This window comes from Plectropomus leopardus, chromosome 22 (assembly GCF_026936395.1).
Source record: "Plectropomus leopardus strain MGB_pleo_1.0 chromosome 22, ASM2693639v1, whole genome shotgun sequence".
In the NCBI taxonomy this organism is placed as follows: Eukaryota; Metazoa; Chordata; class Actinopteri; order Perciformes; family Serranidae; genus Plectropomus; species Plectropomus leopardus.
Window position 1 is genome coordinate 2039075 of NC_142197.1, and position 22564 is coordinate 2061638.

Consider the following 22564-nt stretch of genomic DNA (forward strand, 5'->3'; position numbering starts at 1 on the left):
TTTCTTTATCTTTTTTTAACTCTTTCCCCACCACTGACGAGACTCTCCATCAGTTGGTGTTTTCGCTGTAGTGTAGGGGACACTGTTACGGTCGTTATGCAATAAAACAACATTTCCACGTCCAAAAACAAACGAACAAGACGATCTAAGGTCCCAGGGTGACGGGAGGAGAGGACTACTAACGTGCTGACTTTATCACTTTTTAGCGACTTTTCTGAGCCTCTCAGGGGCATTGTTTTAAAAAAACCCAACAGGAGAAACATTTAGCATTTAGATAATTTAGATCATCAGTGAACAAGGAGGAAATATACTGTCCAGGGCGGCTCTTATAGGACATAAAGGAGGTCGCCTAGAGCGCCACACGCTGGAGGTGCAAAGCTGGTCGCTGCTAAAAAAAAACAACAAAAAAACTGATGATAATTAGCTCCGCCTGTTAGCGCCCTTTCTTCATGTTCTGCCTTGAAAATAACAAATGAACAAATTAAGAGAGAAATAATCCTAAACTCAGCGTCCCTGTTGTTTCTCATCATTGACCTGCTGACCAGCCTGCACCGTGAGACCTGACGGTGCCGCAGACTGAGACAAATACGGGGACGAGTTACTGATGCTGACTGATCCGCTCCGCTGTCATTGTCCAACGGTGTCTCCGCCGGTGTCTCCGCCGGTGTCTCCGATTGTCCGCTCCGCTCTCATTTTCCGCCAGTGTCCGCTCCACTCTCTTTCTCTGCCGGTGTCTCCGCCGATGTCTCCCAATGTCCGCTCCGCTCTCATTCTCCGCTGGTGTCTCTGTCTTTTATTAGCGTGCTCGCTGCTCACAGTAACCGCTGAACACCGGTGTAAGCGGTTGCCGTCTCCCCCCTCCCTCCTTCTGCTCCGTGTGTGTGTGACGTGGACATGATGAGAGGACACTCTGGACGTGGTTAGAGTTCAGATGTAGTGAGTTTCCAGCTCGGTTATGCTGAAAGAATAAACTGATATCTGATGTTTGATTCATTCCAACAACAAGCAGAACAACATGTAAATGTGCAGAGATCACAGCAGAGCCGTGACTCAGGGACGGTTCTGTAGCTGCTGCTTCCTGACAGTTTGGGGAACGTTCCTCTGTAGTTCCACTAGAACTCAAACACAATATTATTTTCAGCATTATTTTTGTACAACATAAGAAGATAAGAGGGGGGAAAACAGCAAAAATCTAAAAATGAAATTGATTTTGCTCTTGGAAATGACTTTTTTTTTTTTTTTTTTTTACAAAAATGTGATTTTCCAGCTTTTTGTCCAAAATGTCTTTTTTTTTTTTTATGAAAATGCACAAATTAAATTCATCTGCACTCACATCTCAGCTTTTCATATCCTCAGGTAATGAAACCAAACACGAAGAAGTTATCGGATACCGGTATCTTATCGGCCACGAGAAGCTGGAAATGATCGATATCGGTTGAAATAATCGTTATCGTGCATCACTGCTGTTAAAACAGACAAACTTGCTCAGTTTTTAGTTGATTTCTCAAAATGAAGTAAATGCAACAAAAATGTAAGTAAACTTAAGAAATAAAGTAAACATAACATAAGATTAGTTATATTTACTAACCTTTGTCAGTGCAGTCAGTTTCCTGGATTTTTTGAAGTAAGATCAGCGTGTCAGATTTTACAGTGTAGCACTGTGACGTTTTTGCACATTGTGTTTACTCTTACCGTGATAATTATTAGGCTCTCACAATGTGTTTATCCTGCACTTATAGATGCCTTCCGAGCACCTCTTCAAGTAAAAAGTGTTCGCCAACATTTGTGCAATCATCATTTTATGTAGAGAGGTCTTTTTTTTTCAAACCACACAAGAGACGGCGTAAGAGAAAAAGCATATTTTCACCATGTCGAGCACAGTGAATCGATGCTCCCGAGAGGCAGAGATAAGATTGCCAGTCGGTGACAGAGAGCGAGATAGCAGCAGCTGCACTGTATTTCTGTCGCTCGACATGTCTTCTGTTTGTAAAAACAATTACATTATCCTCTGTGTTTCTTTCTCCTTAAAAAAAACCCCAAAATTGCAGCAGTGAGAAAAACAACAAAATGCAAGAGGAGAACATTTTGTCTCCCTCCTCTTCTCTCCCCTCCCCTCCACTCCTCCCGGATGCTAATTTTCATTTTAATTGCGTCAAACTGCTTTTTCTCACATCTGAAAAATGTGTACGTGTGAGGGTGTTGATTAGAGAAAGTAAAAATACAGCATGTAGGATTTTTATGCTAATTACCCTTTAAACCTCGCTCACGTCAGTCGGCTTCCCTAATTAGCATGTTTCCGACAGGAGCGAGGAAGAGTGAGAGAATGGTGCGATGGGGCTCTGCACGGCTAAATTAACGGTGTGAAAACCCAGACATTTGAATTTTTTTTTCTCCTCCCCTTCTCTCCCACATTCCCTCCTCCTCCTCCACCCACCCACACCTGTGAACAAGTCTGTGAGAGTTGGAGTTAACTCTTTGCTCTGTCTATCTGCCCGTCTGTCTGCCTGTTTACAGTATGCATCAATCTGTCTGTCTATTGATCCATCTATCTACTGTCTGTCTGTCAAGGTCTTTCTCGCTCTGATTACAGTGTCCGTCTTCATTTCTGTCTGTCGATCTTTCTCTTTTTGTGTTTTGCATTTCTCTGATTCTCTCTGTCAGGGTTATTTCTATTCATGTTTATCCATATTTCCCTTTGTGCTTATTTTCCCATCTATCCTCGTCTAGCTATCGCTATCTTTCTGCATCTAACTCTATCTCTCTGTCTTCTGTTTCAGCTCTATCTGTTTCTCCATCGAAACATGTCTGACAAGCTGTACAGCACTGATACTCAACCCGGATAAGGTGTCAAGTGGCCCTCCAACTATTTAATTCACAAAAATAATAAAGTGATCGATACTGTGAATTGCTTTTGTACTTTTAGTATTCATAAGGTGCAAGAGTGCGTAAAACAGCATCAAGGTTGTTGACCAGAAAAAGTGCCCGAGGGGGATCCCCCAAATCCCTGACAGAGGTCCTGGCTAAGACACTAATGCCCTAAAAGCATAAAATTGTCTTAGAAGCGTAGAAATGTCCTTAAATCCTAGAAACAAATCCAAAAATCTAAAAAGTGGCCTAAAATCTGAGAAATGTACGAAATCCGAAAAATATTCTGAAATCCTGAAATATCCTAAAATGCTGGAAATCTCTGCACTCCAACACAACAAACTCTAACAGTATTACCGGCTGTCCTCTCTCCAACACTCACTCGTTTATTTGTTTCCACCTTTCGAGAGATTTCAGAACAAGACTTCTCGTTATCGGCATGCACATAAAGGCGTTCTTCTACAGAGCGGTGATTATAAACGCACAAGGAGATGATGGCGAACGCACGTACAAGAGCCGACAGCGTTAATAATAGCGGTGGTCCGCCATCCTTGTTTTTGTTGTCCTCCCACTCGTGCATGGATGTTTGTCTGAAATATGATCAGGATCTGTGCATTCCCAGTTTACACTGCAACGCAGAGGGTGGCGTTTTCATACACTCTGGAACCTGGTTTCAAAACTTGTGTGTTTTCAGGGCTCCAAAACGCTGCTGTTGTGAACTAAGGGCCAAACAGAAGTTTAACATTACATGCAAGAACTGCTTGCATGTCAATGCCTCCTTCATGGATGTGAGTTGACGGTGCACATCTGACCCAAGTGGTTACATTGTAGCCTCTTTTGCCACCGCCGGCTACACCCTCTCGTCCAGTACTGGACCGATGAAGTTATGTTAAAAAAAAACAAGGGTTTCCCCAGTTTGATATGGGTATCTGTGTATATTTGACCATGCAGAGTATTACATAGTCTTTTTATGTTTATTTCCGTTCTTCTCCGTCCATGTACATATGTATTTTTCTGTTCTCCAGTTGGAGTTTTTTCTGCGTGGGCTTCTTTTCCAACACATTCCCCAACACTCTGCTCCTCGTTCAACTTTTCTTTTCGAGTTCTGGTCTAGTTCTCGAGTTCACTCTGTACTTCTCTCTGTACTTTTTTTATTAATTTTTTGGTCTCACAGAGTTAAACGACTGTCCAGACGAGACTTGATATCCGCTGCAAGGTTCTGGTTAAAAGCCAGCGGTGTTTTGACTGTCAATTTACAGCTCGAGTGCCTTCAAGGTTAGACGCCTTCCGTGCTGTGAGAGTGGGAGTTTTATAGTTACACCTGGCTGACGGAGGCTCCTATTCAGCAGGTCAGGAGGAGGCTGTAATGAACACACAGAAATATCATTGCACTCTTTCTTTTTACTGTTCTTTTTCTCTCTCCGAGCTCAAAATCTTCCATAAACATCTTCTGTAAACTTGCGTGTTTCCGGTCTAAACACTTTGAAAACACTTTGATTTCCCTGGCCCTACAGGATGCATAATGACTCATTTATTTTTGAAGTGGATGAGCATAATTGGCTCAAGCACAGGTGCAACCTCTAATTGAGACGATGTGGGCTCGCACTGTTCATTTCCAGTTCTTCGTGTGTTCCCACAGGTTGTCTCAGAACACAGAAAACAGGATGTAATTTAAACATTAAATCTAAATTGTAGACTTAAAAGCTGATACTCAGCTTACAGCATGTGCACCAAATCTGGTTCCTGAACGGCAGCTGGGTGACCCCCCCAACCATCTTACGAATTCACAATTGAAGTAAAGTGATTCACACCTATGCTTTTAGTGTCCATAAGGTGTCGGAGTGCATAAAACAGCATCAAAATAGAGCTTGTTAATCAAAAAAAGTGCCAGTGGAGGATCCCCACACCCCCTGACAGAGGTCCTAACTAAGTAATGTCCTAAAATCATTGAAATGTCCTAAAATCACTGAAATGTCCTAGAATCCTAGAAAGTTAATAAAATCCTAGAAACGTCCTAATACCCTAGAAAATCATTGAAATGTCATATAATCCTAAAAATGGCCCAGGATCCTACAATGCTCCTGATATTCTTGAAACATCCTAAAATCCCAGAGGTGTCCAAAATCCTAGAAACGTTCTAAAAAACATAGAAATGTCCTAAAATCCCAGAAATGTCTTAAAATCCTAGAATTTCCCTGAGATTCAAGAAATGTCCTAAAAATGTGCTGAAACCTTAGAAATGTCCCAAACTCCTAGAGATGTCAGAAACTCTGCAAAATGTCACAAAATCCCAGAAATGTCCTAAAGTACTTTAAATATCCTTGGAACCTAGAAATTTCCTGAAATCCTACAAAATCTGCTTAAATCTTAGAAAAGTCCTTAAATCTCAGAAACATGTATGGGGCTGCTGTGTTTGGCCCCTGGCCCCCTTGCAGAAGTGGCCCCCATGCAAAGCCAGTTGACTATCACTGCTCTAAATGGTCAGATTATAGAGTGAATCTGAGTCGTAGTTCTTCGTCTGTACTTGACTTATTCCAAACTAAGTTCAGTTTGCTGCTGATTTAAACACCGGAGAATAAGAGCGTTACATCCGCGAACGCTCCTCTCTCTCTTCCTTTTCTTGGCAGGTGAAAATTAGAAAGGTGTATCGTTTTCTTGCCTTTAAGGTCATATGACAGGAGGAAAGGGTGCATGAAAAACACTGTAGTATTTTAGATTTTTACCTCAGATGCTCAGAGAGGACTCATCTCCTGTACACAGTGGTGGAAGTCATTCCACTTAATTAGCCGGAGGAACCGTAAGAAAATCTCCATGTAATTAGCCGATTTAGCCTAATGGGCTAATCCCTGTAACTCCACTTTAAGGCAGTTATGTTCTTTATCAGCGTGCTGCGGTGATAGACTCGTCATCAGAGAATACAGCATGACACAGAGAAAAAATGTCCCTGTCATAGCTGTCAGTATGCAGCTTTAGAGCAAACTGTCTGTTTCTGAAATGTATTATTCTTACTTTTTTAAAGAAACATATATTTTCAGCTCTGATATATTTGCTGAGATTTTCAAGAGTGGGTAATTCACTTAAAGGGGAAAATCACTTTTGAAGTTTTTTTTTTTTTTTAATATCTTTTGCAGATTTGGCAGATCTCGTTTAGCTTGCTGATGTGAACAGCTGATCGTGACCTCGATATTTCTTAAAACTGATTCTGGAATATGATAATCTGTAAAAATAATGGATGTTGCTACCCCAACGTCATCTATTGAGTTGTGGATTCCTGTTTTGAAACCTTGATTTTTTTTTCGGGGGCCAGGAAGTGCTCACCATCTAATCCCCGAAAAGTGCAGATTTTTCAGAAACCTCCAAAAGTCAGAAGTTTTTGACACAAATTACAGCATGAACTTTGTTATGGTGTTTACGAAAGATTTAGTGTCTTATTGTGGGATTTGGGGGAATTTTTTGTCCGTTTTTATCAACTATCGTGATAAAATTTGCTTAAATTTAGCATTAAAACTTTGTAACAAATGTATCATCCCAAAAAAATTGCTGCAACAATTTATGAGGCATACAAGAGCATGGGAAGTGGAATTATGTACTTAAGTCAAAATGTTCTTAATTCCTAGAAATGTCCTAAAATCCTAGAGGTTTCCTAAAATCACAGAACAACCTTAAAGCTTAAAAATGTTGCAAAAATGTCCTTAAATCCTAGAAATGTCTTAACAGAAAATCAATCACAAATATCAATATTCAGTCAAGCTTCAGACGACTTACAGACTACATAAAATATGCACTTATCATTTTTAAGTTGCAATAAATTCACAAAATTAAGTAAAAACTACCTAAATGTAAGATAACTTCCCACTTAAATATGAACAAATTTTAAAATAAAACTACAAGATATTTTTACTAAGCTTTATCAAGGCAATTGGTTTCCTAAATTTCAGCATCCCAACTCCTATTGCATAAATCGGACGGAGCTTTTTGGGGAAATTTTGTGAAATCATAGATGTGTCATTGACCCCTCGAACACTTATTTGTGTAATATTATTATCAGGAGGTGATGTTAAATGTTTTAGGTCTTTTTGAAGCAGTTTGTAAAAGAACATAAAAGTAATAATAAAAGTAATATAAATTTATGAATCTACATCGCATTTTAACAAAACCACAAACCGTTTATGAGTCAGTTTCCCTGCTTGCAATATTTAAATACCCTCACTGCCAGCGCTGCTGCTCAGCATAGAGCAGTTTAAGCTGAAGTGTGCGCAGAGCATTACCATCTTGGTCTATTTCTTTAAATAACACATCGATTCCAGGTTCTCTCTGCGTTTTTTCCCCCTCACACTGTGAACAGTTATTATATCAAGTGGAGATAGAGAGGTTTGCTTTGCCTGAGATGCTGATATCGAATGCTCTTTGCACCTTCATGCATTATTCTCGACAAGTTAAGTTACAAAGGGGCAAAGATGTTGTATCAAACCTTAAGGCGCTGCATGTTTTTTTTCTACCTCAACAGTCCAGCCAGATTAATAGGCTCCAATTCCAGGAAGCAGAGCATAAAAAATGTAGTGGTTGTTATTGATATTCAGTCAGATAAGCTGCGGTCAGTTGCATTCAGGAGTCTTTAGCGGGGGAGCGGTGCTTAGTGGCCCACACCTTGTTTATCGAGGAGAAAAGTGTTATGTCCCCGAGCTCCGAGGCCGTACGAGGGAGACAGATGGAGGCTGAATGGCCCCGTTTCTCCCGCTCCCCTGTGGGGGGAGACTTTAAATGTATCTTGGTGAGATCTCTGGGGGCTGCATGTGTGCATTAGCAGGAGCGTGGGCTGCTTTTGTGTTTCCAATTAAACGTCTAAAACAATGGATGATCGCTGTGGGCAACTGTGGCCGCGTACAATACAAGCACATTGTGTGTGTGTGTGTGTGTGTGTGTGTGTGTGTGTGTTGTTACAGTAAGAAGCTCGGTGGTTATTATTCATGATATTCAGCCCCCTCATAAGCCAGGCTCTGCTGCAGATTTCTGGATCCAAATGCAGGTTTCAAACAGTCATGAAAAACCTGGAGAAGCCATGGAATTGGCAGGCCTGTAAATGTTTTTGGAAAACTCGATATATCCTAAAAGTTTTTGAAAAGTCGTGATATTTTGAAACCTGTGGTGTGTTCTAGGACTGTTAGAAATTTACTGTTTTGCAGATAAATGTTGTAATATTTGGTGGCATGTTTTCTCAAAAATCACCAAAATCAATAAAATAATGTAATCACCAAAATTACTTTTTAAAAAAATTCATAATTAAATTAAAAAAAAAAACACTCAATTATTTTAAAAGAAAGAATAACTATGATTTTTAAAAAAGCCTTTTTGTCTTTAAAAACAACCAAAATATATATATATTTTATATACATATTAAAATCTAAAGAAAAAAATCGCTAAATAAGAAAAATCAACAAAAGCCTGAAAGTTTTTGAGAAAACCATTTATGTTTTCTTTAAAAATTGGAAGTCAGTACAATGCCCCTCCCCTGAAGCCAATTTAGAAAACACCCACCACCCACTCCCGTCTCATAAATATGGACGAGTCCCTAAGTTATAGCTATATATTCAGTTCTAATCCTGTCCTTAATTCATTATTCTTTAAATTGTTTATATTGAAAAAAGCAAAGAATGTGTGGTCTTAAAATTCGCCTCAAAGTCGTTGAAAAGTCATGGAAATTTATTTGGAAAAATGTGTTTTAATCCTGCAAATGGCCATAATACATATCAAGCCTGTTGCCCGTAAAGTATTACCTTCAAGGTAGAAAAAGGAAGAAAATGTAGGAGAGAGAGAGACACGGGCTCGGGAGGACAGAAACTGAGGCACACTGTTAGCCGGGGAGTGGAAATAAAAGGGAAAGAAGGGGTCAAGCTGAGGTATAGAGAGCAGGAGAAAGCCACGAGAGCCGTGTGAGAGTGAGCGTCGTGCAGAGCGAGAGGATGGTCTCCAGCAGCTCCATTGATTTCCTCTCCGTCTCCTCGACCGGCCTCCGGCGCTCTCCGCTTCCCCCCGCAGTCACAGAGAGAATGGGCTTTAACAAAGACCTCAGCAGACACCCGCGGACTATGACCGCTCTCCAACCTCCATCCCAGACCTCCACCGTCAAGCTAAAAGCACCCCCCCCAACCTCCCTCTCCGCTGACATTTGACTCGACATGAATTACCGAGGTCACCTCCGTCCGTCCTTTATTTCTGCTTTCTCTGCACTGCTTTTCTGTGTGGTTTTTGTCCCCGTGTGTGTTCGAGCCCGGGCCGATTAGGGGGCGGCTGATACGAAATGCCAAACGTATTCAACGATAAACGCAGGACGTGTATCAGGAATACTCCATTAGCTTTGCTTTAAGGGCCACTTTTGCAAAATGACAAGAAGCCAGGGGCCAATCACAGCAGCTCCATACATGTTTCTAGGATTTTAGGATGTTTCTAGGAATTTAAGAGGCTTCTCGGATTAAATGAGGCTTTTGGGGTTTTAGGATGTTTCTATGATTTTAGGACGTTTCACGGATTTTAGTAGATTTCTATGATTTTAGGAGATTTCTATGATTTTAGGAGGTCTTAGGATTTTAAGATATTTCAAAGATTTAAGGTTGTTTCTAGGATTTGAGGACGTTACTACGAATTAAGGACCTTTCTAGGATTTTCGGAGATTCCTTGGATTTTAGTATATTTCTATGATTTTAGGGCATTTCTCAGATTTTAATAGACTTCTCGGATTTCAGGACATTTCTACGATTGTAGGAGGTTTTTAGTATTTTAGGACATTTCCAGGATTTTAAGACATTTCTCAAACTTAAGGACCTTTCTAGGATTTCGTGATATTTGTGGGATTTCAGGACATTTGTGACATTTTAGGACGTTTCTAGTATTTTGGCAGGTTTGTAGGATTTTAGGATGTTTCTAGGATTTTCAGATGTTTAAACAATTCCAGGACTTTTGTAGGCTTTTACGCATTTTTAGGATTGTTGGGTTTTGTAGAATTTTAGGAAGTTTCTACGATTTCAGGCCTTTTCTAGGATTTTAGGATGTTTCTAGGATTTCAGGACATTAGGGTCTGTCGGGGAGTGTAAGGGATCCTCCACTGGCACTTTTTTTTGCTAAAGCTCTATTTTGATGGATATCGCCATGCATCGATCAGTCCTGCCCGCTGTCCTGTTTATACTGAGTCCATTTTGGCGCTGTAACGACATCCTGTAGAGCCTTGAAGGCAAGAAAAACTCTGTCCCCCCACTTCTGCGATCATACCTTTTCATATGACTTGTGTAAAAAAAGTACAACATAGATGTTGCAGGTAAATCAGTGAAACATTAGAAGCTTTTCTCTTGCAAAACAGACAAACACTTCCCCAACAATGGAGTTTAAGAGCAGTGTTTAAAACAAGGACACAGAGTAACCAGCACACACAAACGCCACTATAAGGTCCCCAAACCATGTGTCGAAATAATAAGGAAAAGTCACTGTTACACAATAATTAGTGAAATAAATAATAAATGGTAATAATTAATGGAGGAGCGTCTGTGACGGTAGACACTGTGAGATTTGTCTCACGGGTGACCACCCCTCCTCTTTGTTCAATAAAGAACGCATGTCTCCATTAAAAAAGCATGTTGGATGTTGTGTATGAATCAACAGCAATTAGCCCGCACCACGCCTTGGGTGGGCCATCTGCTGAGCGAGCGGCACATACAAACAGGTGGGCCCCCGTCGCCACAGTGATCGCTGTGTCGAACATCGCCACGACGGCGAAGTGATTAATAGGAGCTCCCAAACATCTCGACGTGCAGAGACGCGGGACGCTGCCGGTTTCACGAAGACACACTCTGCCTGCACACGCTGGAGCCCACATTTGTTAATTAGCGATTTTAACTGAAGTCATAGTGCAGGCTAATTGCTGGTAATAATGATATTCGATTAGGGAATCAATTGGCTGTGGTGCCTCGACTGCTTTGATGGATGCAGCCTTGGGCAGCGGCTGTGAGAGGCTCACACAGTGACGAGGAGAAGAACAAAACGACTGAACAAAGTACAAAAAAAACCTCTGCAGGGGAAACAATGAGTAACAAGAAACAGTGAGTGCTCAGGTAGGACTCCAATATAGACGCGCTAACACTTTGCTGTCAAACCCCCGAAAGCTTTTTGATAGCTTTCCAGAAACACAAAAAAACTTCCATCTCTGCCACCGGCGTCTCTTAACTGCAGCGAGTGTGTGTGAAGTCAGAGAAGGCAGCACTATCGATCACACCGCATCGATTCCCAATGTCGAGTCCAAACAGTGTACGAGAGCTCGCTCGTCATCTGTGTGAGTTCTCGTGTGCAAGTATGTGTTGCATGTCCACGTGCACGTGAGTGTGCTCATAATCTGCCCCTCAGAAGTTCAATGATCCGTTCTGGCTCTCTGCAAAATGTGATGCTGCAGAACGAATTCAGCTCAGAGCACCAGCTTTTACCGTTAGTGCTGCAAAAAAAAAAGAAAAATATTTCTATCAATTTCTAATTTGTCCACAGGCAGAGAGAGCTGCTGTCAGAGAGGCAAATAAAAGTTGGTTGCAAAGAAAACCAGATGGAAATTCCTCACACGAGAGAAGAAGAGAAAGAAAATCTGGTATTTTTGAAGTGAAGAAATGACTTTAATACTCGTGCCAGAAATAAAACTGCACAGCGAGAGAGAGGAAAATAAAAAAGGAAAAGAAAGCAGAGACTGACACGTTTGAGTTGACATAATCGTCACCGTCTTGCTGGCAAAGATCTCAGCATCGAGATTGGCAAATGTGACGCTTCTGAGGTTTTTTTGATTTTATGCCTTTTCACTCTCACTGTTTCTCACTTCTGAGACACAGTTTGGAGAATTTCGCTTTTATATTTTTTGTTGTTGTTTAGAAACTGTCCATCATATCTTTTTCTGTGTGAGATTGTGAAATTTCATATTCTCGTCATTAAGTTAAGAGTTTAAGAGTTTTACCAGCATTAACCCTTTGAAACCTGAATTCAGAATATTATTTGAAAAAAGGTACGGCAAAATCTCATGGGGAAAACAGAATTATTACAGAATTATTCTAATTTTGAAGCACTTCTCCAGGTCATTTCCTTGTTTCTTTTAAAAAAGTAATTTTCTTATGTTTTTTACTTTTAGATTTTTGTTGTTGTTTTGAATCTGTCAGTCATATATTTTTTTGTGAGATTGTGAAATTAGAAATTCTTGCAACTAAAAGATTTTTTTAAACAGCATTAACCCTTTGAAACCTGGATTTAGAAAATTATTTTACAAAATGATAGGGGGAAATCTCTAGGGAAAAACTCTATATGTAACTATCATAACTACATATTTAAATTATGTTAGAGAAATATTTTATTTCAAGCACATTTTCCAGGTAATTTCCTTTTTTTCTTACTTTTTTTGTCTCTTTTAAATAATTTTCAGGTGATTTTCTTGCACTTTACTAATTTCTTGCTATTTTTTGGGTCATTTCTTCTGTTGTTGCTCCTCGTCCTCCTCACGTGTTTTTGAAAGATATCAAGCCAGTCTGCTCAGGTTTCAAAGGGTTAAAATGAGTCTTTATCCAAATTGATTCAAATTGAATCCAGCTCGTCTCTGACTGAAGGTGTAACTGGATGGTTAGTCGGTCTCGTGGTCCCTGGGGCCGCCCCGAGGCCATCTCATACACTCAGCACGCCAGATCCACCTGACAGCTTGACAGCACGGCGTTATTTATAGAGCCGGACAGCAGCTTTGCATGTTTTAGCGAGATGCAGTGAGAGACGGAGAGGGGTGGCGGCGGCGTTGACGGCATGAACGTGCAGCAGAGTTTGACCCGCCTCACAGGTAGCTGACCTCTTCCTTGTCTCTCTGTCTGTTTATTACCGCTCCGCTGAGACAGAATTCATCTGATGTCTAATTACATCACCTCCGCCTCCTGCTGTCACGCATGCAGCCACGGCGTGCACCGGCGTGCGTCTCATATACGCTGTCAAACAAATGCTAGAGCCGCTTTTGAATTTACATTTTCCATACACCAGCACTGTACCTCACTACTGTTATTGAATCAGCCGGCGGAAACGCAAAAACCCCAGACCAAGGCCGAGAGACTCATCACACGCCGCTAATAACTGCCTCCTCCTCTCGGCTCGGTAAGAGCATTTTGTTTTGTTCGGCAGACACAACGAGAGCGACGGCGAGGGAGAGAGATGTGTTTGGTTTGAGTCAAGGCCAGCCGGCTCTGATGGCAGCATGACGGCTCTGCTGCGCAAACATATTACCGCTCTGTTTCCCTCCGCCACAGAAGAGGAGCGACTTCTGCTCCTCTTCCTCCCGCTTTGCTGATTCTGATTTAGTTTGGTTAATTTGGCTCGTGTTTGATATACGTTTTCTATAGCACAGTGTCTGAACGCTGCTTGGTTTAGTCTCGAGTGATGTCTCACAGTCTGTTTTTACTGTGACTCTTTAATATAAAGTGTCAGCTGCTTTTTTCAGGTTTCATGTCTGAGCTGTGAGCAATTCAATCAAAAAGGGCTTTTCCTTCTCCGACTGTATTATGAATGATCGACGCCTGAAGAAGTAAAACGATCCAGTATGTCACAAGAAACGAAACTCACATTAAGTCCAACTCAGACTTGAAATACTCGAGATGTATGCCTCTTCACACCAGTCAAGGTGCACTTACAGTTCATGCTGGTACTCGTCCATTAAAAAAAACATCCACTCCAATTTATAGCAAAAAAAAGTTTTCCCACTCGACTCAAAGCCAGACTCCTTCAGACAAAAATGGCAGTTTTACCTTGCTTAACGCACATGCCGCTGGAATAATACGTTTGTTTGTGTTGCTGTGTTACTTTGGTTTTGCAAAGGGTTAAAAAAAAGGTTTGAGTCTGGTGGCTTTAAAGAGAGCGATGTAACGGCTTCAGTTCTCGGTCGGAAACGGCCAAGTGACGCACTGCAAATATTCTGAATGTAGCGTACACTGAAACTAATATCGATGTTTCTTTTCAGGTGGGTCAAAGACGTTTTTCTGCTGCCTTCGTCCCCAGCAGGACACGCTGAGCTTCTGTGGCGGTGCTGCTGTCTGCGTCTGCAAACTGGGCCTGTGCCGACTGACATCTACTGTAAGTAATACACTGACTGTGGATGAGAACCTGATACGACCCCACTTTAAAACAAATCTGAACTATCCCTTTAAGATGGCATCTTTTGTCTTGTATTGTGCCTCAAACAGTTAAAAACCCAAAGGTATTCAGCTGACAGTGAAACAAAACAGGAAAAATCAGTAAAACCTGACATTTTTAAGCTACAGACGGAGACTGTTTGGACTTTTGCTCGGTAAGCGACTTAAAGCGACTGATGCAGGAACATTTTGGTTTGTTTTCAGCATAATTAACTATTAGCTCAATGAAATTTACAGACACAAATGAGCGTGACACTAAATTGTATTTTTTTATTTTGGCCGGTAAAAAATCTGCTCGGCTGTTGGATTTTTTCGTCTACCAGCCTCCTCGACCCGAGAGTGAGTCAAAAAGTTAATTTCAGACGTTGGCCGTGTATAATGGATACACCTGTTAGATTCACTTTGTTTGGGGATCCCGATCCCTTGGTTGAGAACCCCGAGGTGTTGATGATGAGCAACAACAACCGAGGACCTGAGCCAGATACTCCGTCTGTCTTATAGGAAACAATTTATACACAATGAAGCGAAGCAGAGACTGGTCATAATCAGATTAATGCATTTTAGGGTCAGAAGATAACAATCGAGGTATCCAACAGCACTCAAACTGCAGGATCATCGCTCACAAAACTTGCAAAATAATTACATTTGGAAAAGGCGAATTCATGACACGTTATGTCAGAAATAAACTCTGCCAAACACGAGCAGACAGATACTGGCAGATCTCGTGATTGCTCCTCTCAGTCCCAGAATAGACGAAGAATTTGAGGTCAGGCTGCATAAAAAGAGCTCCGGGGGGTAACATACTGTTATCTATAGACGTTCAAAGATAATATAGTCCCCATGCTCTGATAAATTCATCAGAAGTTCTCGAAAATAGGGGTGAAGTCAAAGTCCCCAACCAGCAGATCTAAACATCGCCGAAAACTTCTTTGAGGAGGCGATTTCTGCCGCCTTAAAAGACGCGCAGGCTTTTTTTCTTCTTCTTCCTCTCTGTCACACAGCCGAGATGTCTGTCGTTATTTCTGTTATTTTGTCCACCCTCTGTAGTTGTTTACAACATTTGTTTTCATTTATGCTGCCATATCAAAGCGTTGCAAGTCTAGATTATTTACCAGCAGCGTCTCCTAACTCATATTTCACGGCCTCCCACTGCTTCTCCAACCAAGTGAACCCTGCATCATTCACCCTCAGCATGTGGCGGCTATGAAATGTAGAAGCGCATTCAGAGGCGTTATTAATACCAGCTGCTCGCGAAAAACAGGGAGCAAAATGCAAAATGGGAGGCAGAACTAAAATATAAAGGGAAACAACTCAATCAGCTCAGTGACCTACTAAGCTTCAGCTGACTGCAGGGACAGTTTGCAGACTGATGCGAAATGTCAGGACTGTTGTATGTGGCCCGTCAATGGAGCTATTGATCAACGTGGAACCATCGCAGAGGGCCAGACTGTGGAGTTTTGTGGTGGTTATTAAGGTTTTATTAGAGATGGGCGATGTATCGAATATATACGACAAGTTAAATGTGCGACACATCAGAAAACTATATCGTAGACTGAAGATATTTGAAGATTTTAGTAATTTATCCATGCATTTAAAGCAGGCGGTGTTTATGTGCACTCTCCCTGCAGCACCTTTTTCTTAAATGTCTCTTATATTTTCTTTTTATTTTTCTGGTAATAGAAAAAAATGCATCAGCGCTCATCCATATCTGCTCTGACCAGGTGTGCTCGATGATAAATCCCACTGAGCGTACCGTACCTGCACAGGTAACAGCCCCTGAAAAGTAATTAAGGGCAGGTTTTTGAGCCGTGTGCAGAAACATGACACCATTAAAGGCTGGAAATGGAAGAACTTTTGCGGCAGTCAAACTGACGTAAATAAACTTAAACAACGTGAATGTGATTTCAGGGGAATGTATTGAAAGTAAAAATACTTTTAATTTTAATAATAATTTTTAAAAAGTTCTTATATATACAGTATATATACGAGAAGCTGGAAACATGAAATGGTTATAGCATGAAAAATGACTTACAATTTAAAAAAAAGAAATTATTTTTGTTTTATTTTATTCCTTAAAAATGACTTACAATTATTATTTTTTAGATTTTATTATTATTTTTATTTTGTTTAATTTAATGTAGTTTTTAATGACAATTATAAAAATTGTTCATTAATTTTCTAATTAACTGACTGTTTCAGCTGCACTTAAGATACTTCTTTATGGTTTGTGCGCAAAAATCTTAATTTGTGAAGCTTGTGAAAGGCGTCTGAATGCAGCACATGAAAACTGATGTCTATCTGGGTTTCAAATGTTAATGCCAAAATTTAATAATAATTGTTGGGAGCTTATAACAAGTTAATCTGTTATTTTCACTCCTCAATAGCTTTTATTCTGCACTGTAACTTACCTGCTGATCTTTGATCTACCAGCACCCAGACTTTTAAATAAAAGACAAAGTCATACATAGATTTATTTCATACAGCGGCTCGTTTTCAATCACCTTTATCGGGTACATAGTACGAACAGGCATCACGCACGCTCCGGATATTCGTATAGATGGTAGATATCAAAGGACCGCTGAAATCAGGTCAGTTGTTGAATGAAGCACCTAAAGGAAAATGAAAAAGCAATCCAGGTAATTGGTTCTTTCTTTTAAACATGAAAGCTCAGAAAGAGACAAACTGTGAATAAGAGCAACGTTTCCCGTCTTCATCATACGTGGAAATTCTGTTTCATCATACATAAAAAGATTACTGACATTCATATAACAACACAGCTCCGTCCAAAAGACATTTTTCCACTCGAGTTTCAAGACTCAGAGCGATTGCATTAAACATTAATCAGCAACATAAGTGCTTGTTTTGACCTGTAATTGCAGCTACAAGCTTTTAGCTGCTTTACTTTTATAACGTTTAACTTATTGTATATGTTTATCGGTGCAAAAACACGGGAGTGAGGAGCCAGTTCTGTAAATCTGGCTCCCAATACGGTGCCCGGTGGTCCCCGAACTGTTTCCTAATTCACAATAGAGTTATATAGAGAGTGATTTGCACTTGGAATTGTTTTTGTACTTTTAGTATCCATAAGGTGCCAGAGTGCACAAAACAGCTGAGACCCTAATGTCCTAAAATCCTAGAAACATCCCTTCAATCCTAGAAAAGTCCTAAAAACCTAGAAATGTCTTTAACTCATAAAACGTCCTACAAATATATTCTAGGATAATATGATAGGAAGTCCTAGAAGCGTTTTATATCCTAAAATCTTTCCTAAAATCCTAGAAATGTCCTTAAATCTTACAAATGCAGTGAAATCTTATTAGGTCCTTAAACCCTGGAAATGTTCTAAAATCTGAGGAAATGTGGAAATGTTTAAAAATGTCCTAAAATTTAAAAAATGCTAGAAATGTCCTAAAATCATCGAAATGTTTTGGAATTCCCGAAATGTTTTCAAATCTTTCCTAAAATACTAGCGGCTCTGGTATTTTAGATTGTTTGCATTTCTCCGAAATGACCTAGTTAGAGGTTAGCGGATGTCCCAGAATAAGCGAAACTGACATCCCTAACTCCAGCGTTGATGCAGAGTCCAGTTCCCTCCTCTTCCTCGCTCTGTGTGGATGTTCTGTACCGTTCGCCTACAGGACCGACGCCGTGTCAGTCAGGAGATGATATGAGATGACAGCCGCAACCCAACACAACCCCGGTTTATACACCGGAGGCAGCGAGGGGGACAGACAGTGCTAATACACACATCCCCATCTTATCCCATCGTTTCCAATCCATCAGTAAACACAAAACAATGAAATGACAGGTCCTGGAGTGATCAAGGTTCACATTCATCTCCAAATAACCTCCCTCTCTGCGAGCAAACATCGAGCTGCTGTCGCCGTGCTCCGTCGCCCGCAGCAACGCACACGGCTTTCCAGGAAACTATAGATATCTGTTCTCCTCCTCTTAGATCTCTATTTTATTTATAGTCTCTGGCTCTTTAAATTAATTATAATTTATTTTCGAAAAACATGTCTCACAGTTAAGGTAAAAAAATAAGCAATTAACAGACGTCATTATCATTTCTCTTAGATTACTCGAAAATAATTCTTGTCAGTGTGGTTCCACTGGCCACTAATTTAGCAAATTAAATACAAATGAATCCATGAAATATGTCGTGGGGTTCATGAGGTTATGTTTCCAGGCTTGGAGGACTGCCAGAAATTCAATTTACATTTAAAATTCCAACGATATTTTCACGATATTTTTACAGTTGTAATGAATGCCAGCAGGTTTTGAAGGTATGTCAGAAAAATTAAAGAAAAAACATTCACCACTTTTTTTTTTAAATTGCAAAAATGTTTGCCCCTCCCCTAAAGCCAAAATAAAAACCATAAGTCTCCCTATTATTACCACCAGTTACTTTGTTTTATTTTGTTTTATTTTATTTATTTATTCACTTCTTCTCCTGTTCTTAAGTCAGTATTTTATAAAATGATATATATTTATTAAAGACGTTTTAAAATAATAAAAAATGAACCAGATAATTTGAATTTTATATTAATTTTATATTCACATTATTATACCGGAGGATGACACTGACTCGGTATGACTCAGCTCTGCTCTCTGTGCACACCACGTGTCACCGTGACCATGTCCACTTTGGGATGAATGATGTTCTGCTGCTAAAAACAGGAGTCAGATACGCCCAGTGATGTGTGTGTCTGTAGGGTAAACTTCGGTTTGGCAGTCCTGCCGTGGCCGTCATCCACCCGGCCGAAAGTGTCGACAGACTCGGCACCGAGTGCCTGCCAGCTCCAGACGTGCTGCACTGTGGCTGACCGTGACCTCTGACCTTCCTTCGAGGCATCTGGTCTTGTTGGTTTCAAAGTTAGCACAACGTTATTGTTGTTAACTGTCTTTGCTTTCACTTTTCTCTCAAAATTATGCTGCTTTTTGGAGACAAAAATACTATCAAGTATGTGGTTAAATGTGCATAAAAGAGCAAATGATAATAGAACAGGTGAAGGCAAGTGCAGGGACGTAAAAACAGACAAAAGAGATTAACTGAAGTGATAAAAAGACGTACAATAAAAGTGAATATGGAGTAGAAAATTGAGAAAACAATTAAACAAAAACAAACACAAATAAAAAGGGTTAAAACAAGTGTTCAGTCTGATGGGTATGCAGGGTAAGTGGCAAAACACACACACACAAAGAGACTGCGTTTACAGATGGGTGTGTGTGTGTGTGTGTGTGTGTGTGTGTGAACAAAAGACATCTTTGAAAGACGATTAGCAGAAGGCTTGGACGGTATCTCAGTACACCAGGATATTAAGAATTCTAAAATGTGCGTTTTTCAGTACCGTCATAAATCCAGCTGCTTCTCTCTCTATTAAACTCATTGTATGTGGTGCACAGCACGCACCACCAGTGTTTTCTACATTTAACTCTGTGAATTAAGGATTTATCTGGACCAAACTGGAGCTGGTGATTGCTGGAACAGAGGAGTTACTAACTAGATTACTGAGAAGAGGAACCAGGACGGTTTGGTTTTCTGTTGTTTCCGTTGAGTTTGAATTAAGTGTGTTTTATGTTGTGTTAACGAGGAAATTAGCCCTTTGAAACCTGGATCATCAGTTTTCTTGTGCTGTGATCAGACATCTTTCACAAATATTTAAACCTTTGAAATGTGAGCAAATTGGTTTGATTTCTTTCAAAAACATGAGAATAAAGGCAATAAGCAACTTGGCAAGAATTAGTAAAAGATGACAAAAAATGACCTGAAAATTAGCTGAGAGAGAGAGAGAGAGAATAACCTGAAAAAAATATCTAAAAAAGGGAGAAATAAAAACTATTTTCATAATAATTATTATTCTTATTAAAACTGTGTCACATGAAAAATAGATTTAGTAATATTATCACACATTTAACACTTTTTAATGCTGGTTTTGTTTATTTTGTTTTCCAACTTTTCTTTTTTGTGCTAATTTTCTGGTAAGTTTCTTGTAAGTCTAACTTTTTATCATTTTTTCCCCTTATTTTTGGGTCATTTCTTAAGTTACTTATTACTCTCTTTCCGTTTTTTGATAAAGCTGAATTCTAAAGGTTCACATTTGTATTTCAATTCAGAAAAATAGGTGTAAAAATATGACTTTTCTTAACTCTTTTTTTTTTTTTTGTACTGTGTTTTTATTAGTCTGAAAAGCTGACCGTATGTAGTGCACTGGCCATCCACCTAGTAGGAATAATGTCTTTCCAAAACTTTTTTGTGCACGTAAACACATCACTTTGTTAAGTAACGCTAGCTTTAAGTTGCAGAATACATTTTTGACATTTTTGACATCGTCTGCTTCTAACTTTGTGGCAACATTTCATCTTAACATGACGTAAAGACACATACATAAAGAAATGTTTTTCCCAGTTTGACTTTAAATCCATCGAATCCCTCTGGGATGAACCGAACATCGACTGTGACTTATCGCCAAACATAAGCGACCGACCTCAGTAACGCCGTCGAGGCTGAATGGGAGCAAATCCCTGCAGCTGGGCTCCAAAATCTTTCTTCGAAAGCCTTCCCAGTCGAGTGGAAGCTGTTATTGCGGCGGATTGATTTGAAATAAGATGTTCTACCGTCTCATCGAGGCGTAATGTTCGGGTGTCAACATAATTTTAGAGGACCTGGCTTGATATGATAATGATAAACCCCCAAAAACTCAATTAAACTGGAGGTGCTTCTATATTGTCGCACATTCTCACACTGTTCCCGTTCTCTTATACACTCGATTCCCCCGCTACCAGTCAAATAATTCCACTCTCATTATACAGGACCAACAGTTTTTAAGGAGCAAACCTTGATGAAATTATTATTAGGACTCATAATTGGATGAGGAAAGAACGGTTCTTGGAAATACGATGGCCAGAAAAGCATCCCTCGCCTCTCTTTCTCTCTTCTACGCCCCTCACTCATTCTCTCCCACCCTGCCATTACCTCCCCCTCTCTCTCACCCACCCTCCCGCCGACGCTCTCCCTCCCACTCCCTCCTCCGAGCATTAGATGAGTGCGCCGGTCTAATTGCTTTCTTCAGGGAGAGAATTAGCATGAGCTGTCCTGAGTGCTCCGGTCTAATGCATAAAGAACAGGCAGCAAGGGCCCAAAACATGGGGGCCGAGGAATCGCACACACTTCCTCCATTAGCCAATCGGTCACACTTTAAGGTGGGGTGACCGAAAACCGCGTCGAGTGGTCACACTTTAATAGGCGAACAATCGGAATCTGCATGTTGTGGGACTCACCGGATTTTGCATGTCACTGGTCGTGTTTAGCGGGTGACTTGAGGCACCAGAACCTGCATGCTGATGGTCACATTTAATAGGCAGCTTAAGAAAATCTACATATTTATGATCAAAGTCAGTGAAGGACTTGGACAAATCTGCATGTGGTGCTATGTTCAACTTCTGCAACTATAATCGACTCTGCAGATTTACAACTTCTAGAAATAAACCTTCCATGCTGTGACCGATGACGGTTAACAACGGCAACATGTCTATTAGGAGAAATATGCAGCAGCTTCACAAACGATGCCAATTACAAAATAAATGCAAAATCTAAAACAAATGTAACGGTAAAATGCTGCAAATGAAAAGACGGCCTGCAATAAGCCAAAGCAAAGACATTAACAGCAGACATGCTGCAAATACGCAAACAATGCAAAGTCAAAAAGACTTTTTTTTTTTGCACTGACCGGATATGCAGCATTTTCTGCTGCATTTGTATGCATTTAGTTTGTTGGTAACCTTTTTGTTGAGAAATCCCACGTTACTCATCGTCATACATGATCACTGAATTAGTTTTTGTGTTGTTGTTAACATTCAGGTCAGATACAAAAACAAACTTATGATGTCAAAGTTGAGAAAATAACTTAAACGTAACTTTTAGTCTCTGTCATTCTTCCCAGCGCTCCGGACTCCGATGTGTCAGTCGTGTTAAGTGGCCTCATATTGTCCTGAAATTCCCAGATTCGATTTAGTGTCCCAGTCTGCTGCCGTGTGTGCGGTCGTACGTGTGTGTGTGAGCGTGACACACGGTTTGACAGCGGTGGCTGAGCAGCAGCAAGGACGCTGGTCGTCCAAAGAGTATAGAGCTGTTTGTTTTTAATAACATGCCAGAACAGAGGGATGTACCGAGGGGGGCGAGGGATGACGGGAGGATAAATAACCTCAGTATACACAACATCCTTCCTCCATCACACCGCAGCCCGGGGCTTTACAACCGGACCCTCCAATATCCTGACTCATGACACCGGTCTCTGCCTTCAGATTTATGCTCGGACGGGAAGCAGACGCTGTTAAGTAACGTCGTTTTTCGTCTTATTTTGGTTTCCAGATTGTATCCTGGAGTGGCATTTGGCCTTTGTCTTTAGTTACATGTTCTGGATTCACTCTCCGCCATCTGCCCTGTTAATTTCCACTGCGTGATGCCGACTGGGCGCCCTGTCACATGAAAATGCAAGATGTCTTGTAGATGCTGATAGCATCGC